General features: G+C 39.7%; 1 pseudogene; it reads right to left on the bottom strand.

Annotated features, from left to right (window-relative positions):
* Positions 1 to 5,007: 5,007 nt before the first annotated feature.
* On the bottom strand, positions 5,008 to 7,194 carry LOC136470654 (uncharacterized; annotated as a pseudogene).
* Positions 7,195 to 8,054: the final 860 nt, after the last annotated feature.

Here is an 8,054-nt window from a genome sequence, read left to right as displayed (position 1 = left end):
GAAATAGAAATTATTTTTGGAAGATGTCTCTTATACATTAGCAAGTACAGCTGCACTAGCTCATGTTGACATCTTCTTATTCTATGGAGCAGATAAAAAGTCACAGCAAGTTAGCTAATAATTCGAAATTTGCATATAACATCAATATATTGCTAAGAGATTATTTACCTGGAAATAAGATGCTTCATGATTTGAGCAATTGGAAGATATTTCCTGGTCCACAACCTGTAATATATGCTAGTTTGATTACAACACTCTTGTAACAGAACCGACCAAATCGTAAGAACGTAAGTACAAAAACAATCACCAAAGTGATCAAATTCCTGTACTTAAGCTCCCATAATCCCGGTAGTCCAGAAATCACGAAGGATTTCAACCAACTCTCGACATATAAACCAAGACCATGGTGATTCAACACAACACATCATTCGTTACAACATTTCACAAGTAGCATTCTGATTACATCCATCAGAGTTCAAATAAAATATTACAAACCAAGTTCAAATCTGCGGAAGCAACATAGTTTAGTACATAACTTCATAGTTTCAAATACATTGCCAGATCTTAGTCATGTCCCGCAAAAGCATCTTCAGGTACGAGAACTAGGAGAGACCACGCCCAACGGTCTAGTCTTCATCCCCAGCTGGGAGAAGGCAATACTTGCAGCAACCAAAGTAGAACTGGTCATCTGCAACAGGTGGGAGATAAACCCTGAGTACGAGAAGGTACTCAGCTAGACTTACCCGTCAAAACCAGAATAAAAGACACCAAGGGTCATGCAAGGCTTATGAGGTGGGCTAGCTGGACACAGTTGCATAAAAGAGCTTATGAATATAGTAACCAATTTAAACTTCGCATCAAGTTTATCATCATTTACCTGTCCACTAGATTTGCACCTGTACTAGAGCACTCACTTATTAGGAGCAAACAATATTAACCATAGTAGGTATAATAAGGCTATCATCATCATATCATCATTTCCGAACCATTATGTTACTTAGTGTATCTACATTGGAGATAAGCCCGTCAAGTTCTCACTAACCGGGAGAGACGGCGACTCGAATCGAATTACAACTCAGCTGAGGGGGTATTCCTAACTCTCACCCTGGCATACTTTGCAAGGGTAGCCGTGGGTCACCTTTGGAACAACTCAGGAACCAAATTCGCAGGTTCGATCAGCGCCAGCACTCTCAGGGATTACCCTTCTGCCAGGACGATCAGGACTTTTAAATCACCTGCCCTTGGACTCACGCCTACGGCTCCCTTCCAAGGTGCACTTTATACTTATCGACTCTCGGCCTGAGGTGAGCTACTCGGCTTCACGGTCGGTCATCGGACACGGCCAACTAAGAGAGAGGCATGTGTTCAACATGAACAGGAAAGGCTCCAAGAATCAGTCCGTAAGCGACACAGACGGAGTCACTACAAATCGGCAAGCCTCCGTCCGGTCTTCATTTCAAATTAAGACTGGTTCTTTTCCACGATAGCAAATATAGCCAACCGTGCCACATTTATCTTCCTATATCTCGCAGGTGACAGGAAATCACCCGACTTCTACCGTGTTAAAGCAGGGCTAAGCACTACTCGAGCCTAAGCTACATAGGATTCAGGGTAACAATATCTGGACAAGGATTGGGTAACCAATGCAGCAATTGTTTACATCCAACACCTAAACTTAATGCAACAATATATATATGTAACAATAATACTGTAACGGCATTTCAGAAATTAGGAGGCTTAATATGCTCCGGGGCTTGCCTTTCACAAAGTTGCAAGGACGGTGGTCCGGGCACTCAACGGCGACCTCGTCTGGCACTTCTCCTGAAGGCTCCTCCTCCTGAATCTCCGGCGTCGGCTGCTGCTGCTCGCTCGGTTCCTCGAATTCCAGTAGTGTCACACCTTCCGGTACACCTATTGCATGCCGATGCACAAGATAAATATCATGGATGCATAAGGAATGACATGATGCTCATGATGAATGGATCACAGTAAGTGTTTAACGAAACATCACTGGACACTCGTTTACCGATTAAGAATAGCTCTATACAAATCACTTTAAAACATGTATCTAGCTTAACTTGAAGAACAAGATCAACTTACCTAACTTGCATAACCTAAGATAAAGATGCTCATCTTCAGTTAAAGGCCTAACACCTAGGAACATTACCACAAGCTTAGGAAATAGTAAAGGCATACTTAAATCAAAGTTAATGTTTTACATGCAAACGAGTAGTTCCTTAATTCAATCACAACCAGAGTTCTACAAATCCAAATGACTTGCATGAGGACATTCTACAAAGCTTATGAAATTCTCTACAATTCATTTGTAAACATCAAAGCATGATTCTTACGTTAACCAAATCGAATTTAAGTAAACCTAGAATCTATCCAGAAATGACAGGTTTACTAAATTAATTATTTAGTGATGATGCAAAAGCATACTTGGACCAAACCAAGTTTACCAACTTGTTGCACATACCAGAGGAACATCAGAAAGTATAGTGCCAACTTCTAAATAAATTATTTAATGCCCTTTTCTAATTTATTTAGTTAATTAGATGATTAAAGCAATATATAGTAAAACTATTCAGAAAAATCTATAAAAATTACAGTAGCTATCTCATGCTTCACATAGACTACCATAAGAATTTCAAAGCCATTGGGCAAGCAGAACTTGCTGTATCCAAAATAATAGGTGGCATGTCTATTTCTAGCATAATTAGGAAACTCTATTGAAAAGTGTCAAGCAACAGATTTCTCATTTTTCCTAGTATCATTCTAGCATAAGAATAGCACTCACCAAATTTTACCATTACTAGATCTATAGAAAAATTATGAAAATTCACACAAGATCCATCCATGCAAACAAGAGCATTTTCTAACTCCTATATACAGTGTCCAAAATGTATGAAAATTTAACTACAAGCTATTCATGATATGAGCAGTACACCATAAAAATTTCATGCCATTTGGAGCTACATAGAAAAGATATAATTACCCCTATTTCCTTTATGATTAAAAGAGATAATTAGCAATTCCATTTTTCATAACAGAACATGGCATAAATTATATTTTTAATATAAACTAGACATTATCATGAACTCAACAAAATTGGAACCACATCATTTGGATCTACCAACTAGGAGATACATACTTTTGAATATATACACAAATCTATGAAAAGAATAAAACAAAACGAATTAGGAACCCTAACTCTACTGCTGGGCCGGCCCGAAGGACATGGCGGCCCGCGAAGCACGCGCTGGCGCAGCCCAGAACTCGGCGCGGCCTAGACTCGCTCCCGCCTCCACATCAGCGACTGACAAAAGGGACCCGCGCGACAGCGAGACAGACAGGGGAGGAGGAAGAGACGGCGGCGCAACTCGTTGCCGGTGACATCTCCGGCGAGTCCAACGGTGCTACGGTGTTCGCCTCACCTATGCGCATCTAGCGGTGCCATCAATTTTGGCAATTACCATAGCTAGAGGGGGTGGTGACGGCCATGGCGGCGCACGGCCACGGCTTGGCCGGCTCCGGCGAGACGACGGCGTCACGGCCCTAGTGGGTGACCCTACGAGCCTCAGTAGCATTCACAGGACCTAGCGCAAGGGAGAGAAGGATGGGAAGGCCGCGGTGGCAGTTGGTCGCGTGGAGCGCCAACTCCGGTGAGGTCCTGCCATGGCGGCGGTGGAAGAAATGGCGAATACGCCCTTACCAAGCCCCAACCGACTCGGCTGAGATGAGGAGGTGGTAGAGGAGATCACGGCGAAGCTAGAGGCAAGATGGCCAACGCGTTTTTGCAGTGGCACGCGAGTTAGGCGACGGCGACGCCCGGTCGGCAATGGCGGAGCTGCTGCTCTGTTGCTGCGGAGCTACGGGCGAGCGGAGGAAATGGAAATGGGACTGGTGAGCTGGTTGACAGGCGCGTTGAGTGAGCTCAAGTCGTGGCCGGCCGTGCCAGGGCGTCCGCGGTGCGTGGCAGCGTAAGCAGGCGACCGGCGACGAGTGTCACCCACGCGGTGTTCGTTGTCTGATGGCTGTCAGTTACTGTAGCTCACATTCAGACAACTGAAACCGCCTGACAGCGCGACTACAACATGTTAATACGGCTAAACCGTTGATCCATTGCAAAAACAATGTACATGAAAATTGTAGGCCTACCATCCATCTACAACTTCTTTTCAAGGACCATCATCTAATTCGCCATGGATCAGAAGTTACATCAAGCCAAAGTTGGCTCGATCCAACTAAAAATGCAGTTAGGACTTAGAAACATTTTTCAGTGTTGAATCCAGCATCAATAATGACTTGTGGGCCATGTTTGAACATGTTCTAGCCATTTTAATGAGTTGATCATAAAACAACTTTTGTTCCTTGATAAATTGGCTACAACTTTGGTAAAGGGTGCACAGCCATGCAAGATCTCTAAGTGGGTCTTTTGAATCAGTCAAATAGTGGCACTTTATAGGTCATTCTAAGTCAAACCTCCACTTGAGGGCATTTTTGTCATTTTGATCCACATGAACAATGTCCCAACAATTACCCTAAGTGTAGTTAAGGTGTATTAGACCATAATCAACCACTTTACACAAGTGCTATACCAATTTCTAATGATCACATGTGATGAAGCACAAAACAATCAATTCACTCAAATGTTGCAATTCCATGTTTCACATGTTTCATTACTTTTGTTGCAATTTTAACTTGCCACATTCCTACCATGTTGCCATGTTTCAAGGTATGAGAAACTCATGTTGCATATGTATGGTTCAGTGACAATGGCATGATGAGGTAGATGATGCACATGTTAATGAAATGCAATAATGTAGGAGCCAAACACCTAGGGTGTTACAGCCCTCCCCCCTTAGAAAAAATCTCGTCCCGAGATTTGGAAAGCGTACCATTTAATATAGAAAGCCGGAAAATTTTCCTTTAGATAATCTTCCCGCTTAGATTATTGAACCATAAGTCTAGTATAAATGAATTTGCATGTTATGTCAACATGTACTAAAATCTCTTTTTCTAGAATGACACACAAGTCAAGAGATTTGAAAGCAATAGATGTAGCATTGGTATCCACAAATACAAACACAATGAATTGCTTTTCATCCATGTTAAGTTATGTGCACTAACCTTATCTTCAGTAGAATAATATTTGTAGTGTGTCCGCTCAATATTAGTAGTTTGCTCCCTCTGTAATGGAAAAGAATAACTAAATTTTCTTTACACAAATCTGGTTGGAGAATCATGCCCATTCAATCATACCGTTATACAATTCAATTGATCAACCATGCCAAATTCTTCACTTCGAGGGTCACTATATACTCGCTATTGAGAGACAAAAGATAATACATCAGAACTAATTATTCAAAAAATAATTTTACATAAAAGATTATGTTCTGTTAATGCTCCATAGAGACACATACTTTTCGTTTCGAATTTGGCACATCAGTAGAAAAGCCATCTTGCAATGGAACATTTAAACATTCATGTGACAAGAAATCAAAATTTTAGTACAGAAAATTATTACTGTAGAGGTCCTGTAAATTTACCTGTTGGATATGTCTTTGTTCCAAGATTTTTGTCTTCTGTTGTAATTCTAGTATTGTAGCATCTTGATTTTGGACTTGACGTCCAAACTTTTCCATTTGAAGTCTTAGAGATACAACATCTTTACTAGATTTGTCATACAACGAAGTCATATTTATATTCTTAAGGCGCTTTGAAGTTGACAGGTCAAAAACTTGATTTGGATTTGGAACAAGTCCCAAGCCATGCACATGACCAGGCTTCTCTTCTCCTAGTACTCTATTTAGTGCATCTCCTCTCCATGCAACCTTTCCTTGACTAGTGTCTGCTAAATCTGGTTGCTGCCCTATGAGTTTCTTCAAATCATCCTGTACATAGACATAATATGAATCAAATAAATTTGTAAAGGTAGTAGAATAAAAAAACAAAGTTGAGCATTCATAATTAAATTACCACATGTGCATTCGTGTCCTTCTCGCTTTTAGTCTTGTGTGTATGAATATACAAAACAACCATGTTAGGGTATTTCTTTTCAGGATCTTTTTCCTTCTATTGAACATGAAAATTAATATCAAGGACATAATTATTATTATATCATATATATGAATGCAGCCAGAGGTGTACACACAATTAGAGTGGCAAGAATATTACCCACTCCTCTCTATTTCGAGCAAAACTCTTTGTTCCAGCAGTATGGGTTGACTTCTTCTTTGTATAGTTTATCCTATTTGCCTCACTTATATCCTGTCCCAAAATAACAAAATACAAAGAAAAGCATTTAAGTTATGCATAATTTTTGGAAAATTTAGTATGCATTGAGAACCACATAAATCGAACAATATGTAGGTACCTGTGATTTCTGGGTCATCCAGTTATTGACAAGTGCAACCCACTGGTCAGCAATTACACCGGGTGGCACATTGTTGCAATTAGTTTCCATGATCTTGTGCACATCAAAATAAATTGATTTTAGATTTGACTTGTGTTGCCTCCATCTCTCTCCGAGGGTTCGCAGTATCCATTTTCCCAAGCGTAAAGGGTAAAGAAATCTCAACTACACACCAATAGCAGAAGGCATAGGGTTAAAAATTATAAGTTAGATATTAAAATTTAGCGACTAATATTATCGCATAACCACCAGAATTGCATACCTTTACTTGCTTAAGTATATCCTTCTTTTTTTCTTCGTTGGTGTTTCTTTCTTTCTTTCCTATTAGAAGTCTCCAGTCCTTGTAGCTCAAGCTACACAAGCACCCATTTCTAGTCCTTGTAGCCAATAAATTTTCCTAGAAATCCAGCTTCTACTCCAATTGGCTAATCAAGTTCATTACATGCAACCACAATTCTATGACCTTTAAGAAGGTTCCAAATATCTTTTAGTTTGGTCCTCCCACGCTTTACTCTACCTTCAGTTTCATCTAGCCAACGGTACATTGCAAAAAATAAATATTCACTGAGAAAAATTGCAGGAAATCAGTTTATGTTAATTAGAATTGTAGGTTATGAGTTACCTTGGACATTAACCTCACTGTCAATCTGGTCTCCTCCAGCACTACTATGAACTTCAGATGCTGCAACATTTTGTTGAGGACTCTCTTGCCTAGTATCTTGCTCTAACATATATTCATCGTTACTTTGAATTGTGCGCTTTCTTGTAATCACCATGTCGGTTGCACAACATCATCAAGGACATAGTAAATATAATAAACAATATGTAATCTTTTTATTAAACAACTAGATATTTGTATTAGACTATCAAGATTGTATTTATTAAGTCACAAACCATGGTGGGGTTGGATATGCTAATCTTGGATGAAAATAAATCATTGATAACTAACATGACTTGGAATATTTGTCCTTGAATAATCAAATATACATACAAAAGTAAATTATATGTTCATTCTAATACCGTTATTTTTTTTGTTTAGATTTGGATGGTTCTTTGTTGGACTTGGTAGGCGCTAAAGTGGCCGGTCTCTGGCTCGTCACAAACAAATTAACCGCCTTTTCGCTCTCACACTCATTGAGCATTTCCATCACATCAGAATCTTGTTCTATTACAACCAAGCTATCTGTTCTCTTGTAGTATAGATAGTCAACTTATGTGTAACCAGAACCCTCGATCAGATCAATCAAGTTGAAAAAGCATATCTCATCTCTGTCCATTTCCCTTTGCACATGTTTATGTCCTTCAGCTTTCCCATCGCATTCCAGATTTATGGTCCAATTATCCACCGCCATGGTAGCACAATCTAAATAAAATTTAGCACCAATAAGAAAATAAGAATAAAGCATAGGATAATTCACAAAGAATAGGCTAGAAGTTTTTTTCCCTCCCTGGAACTATGAAATGGGCCCCATTGAAAAGTCTGTTAAATCCAGCATCCTATCTTCCCAGCAGAATTGTCGTTTCCAATTTCTAGCTCCTATATATAATATAAACTAGGGAGAAAGAACTCAATCTGAAAAACCGTTGAAACATATGCATTATGCAACTTCAACAGTTCATTCACATGATCCTTACC

The sequence above is a fragment of the Miscanthus floridulus genome, chromosome 8 (assembly GCF_019320115.1).
Source record: "Miscanthus floridulus cultivar M001 chromosome 8, ASM1932011v1, whole genome shotgun sequence".
NCBI classification, from domain to species: Eukaryota; Viridiplantae; Streptophyta; class Magnoliopsida; order Poales; family Poaceae; genus Miscanthus; species Miscanthus floridulus.
The sequence above is the reverse complement of the archived record's forward strand: the minus strand, read 5'-3'. Positions and strand labels throughout refer to the sequence as shown.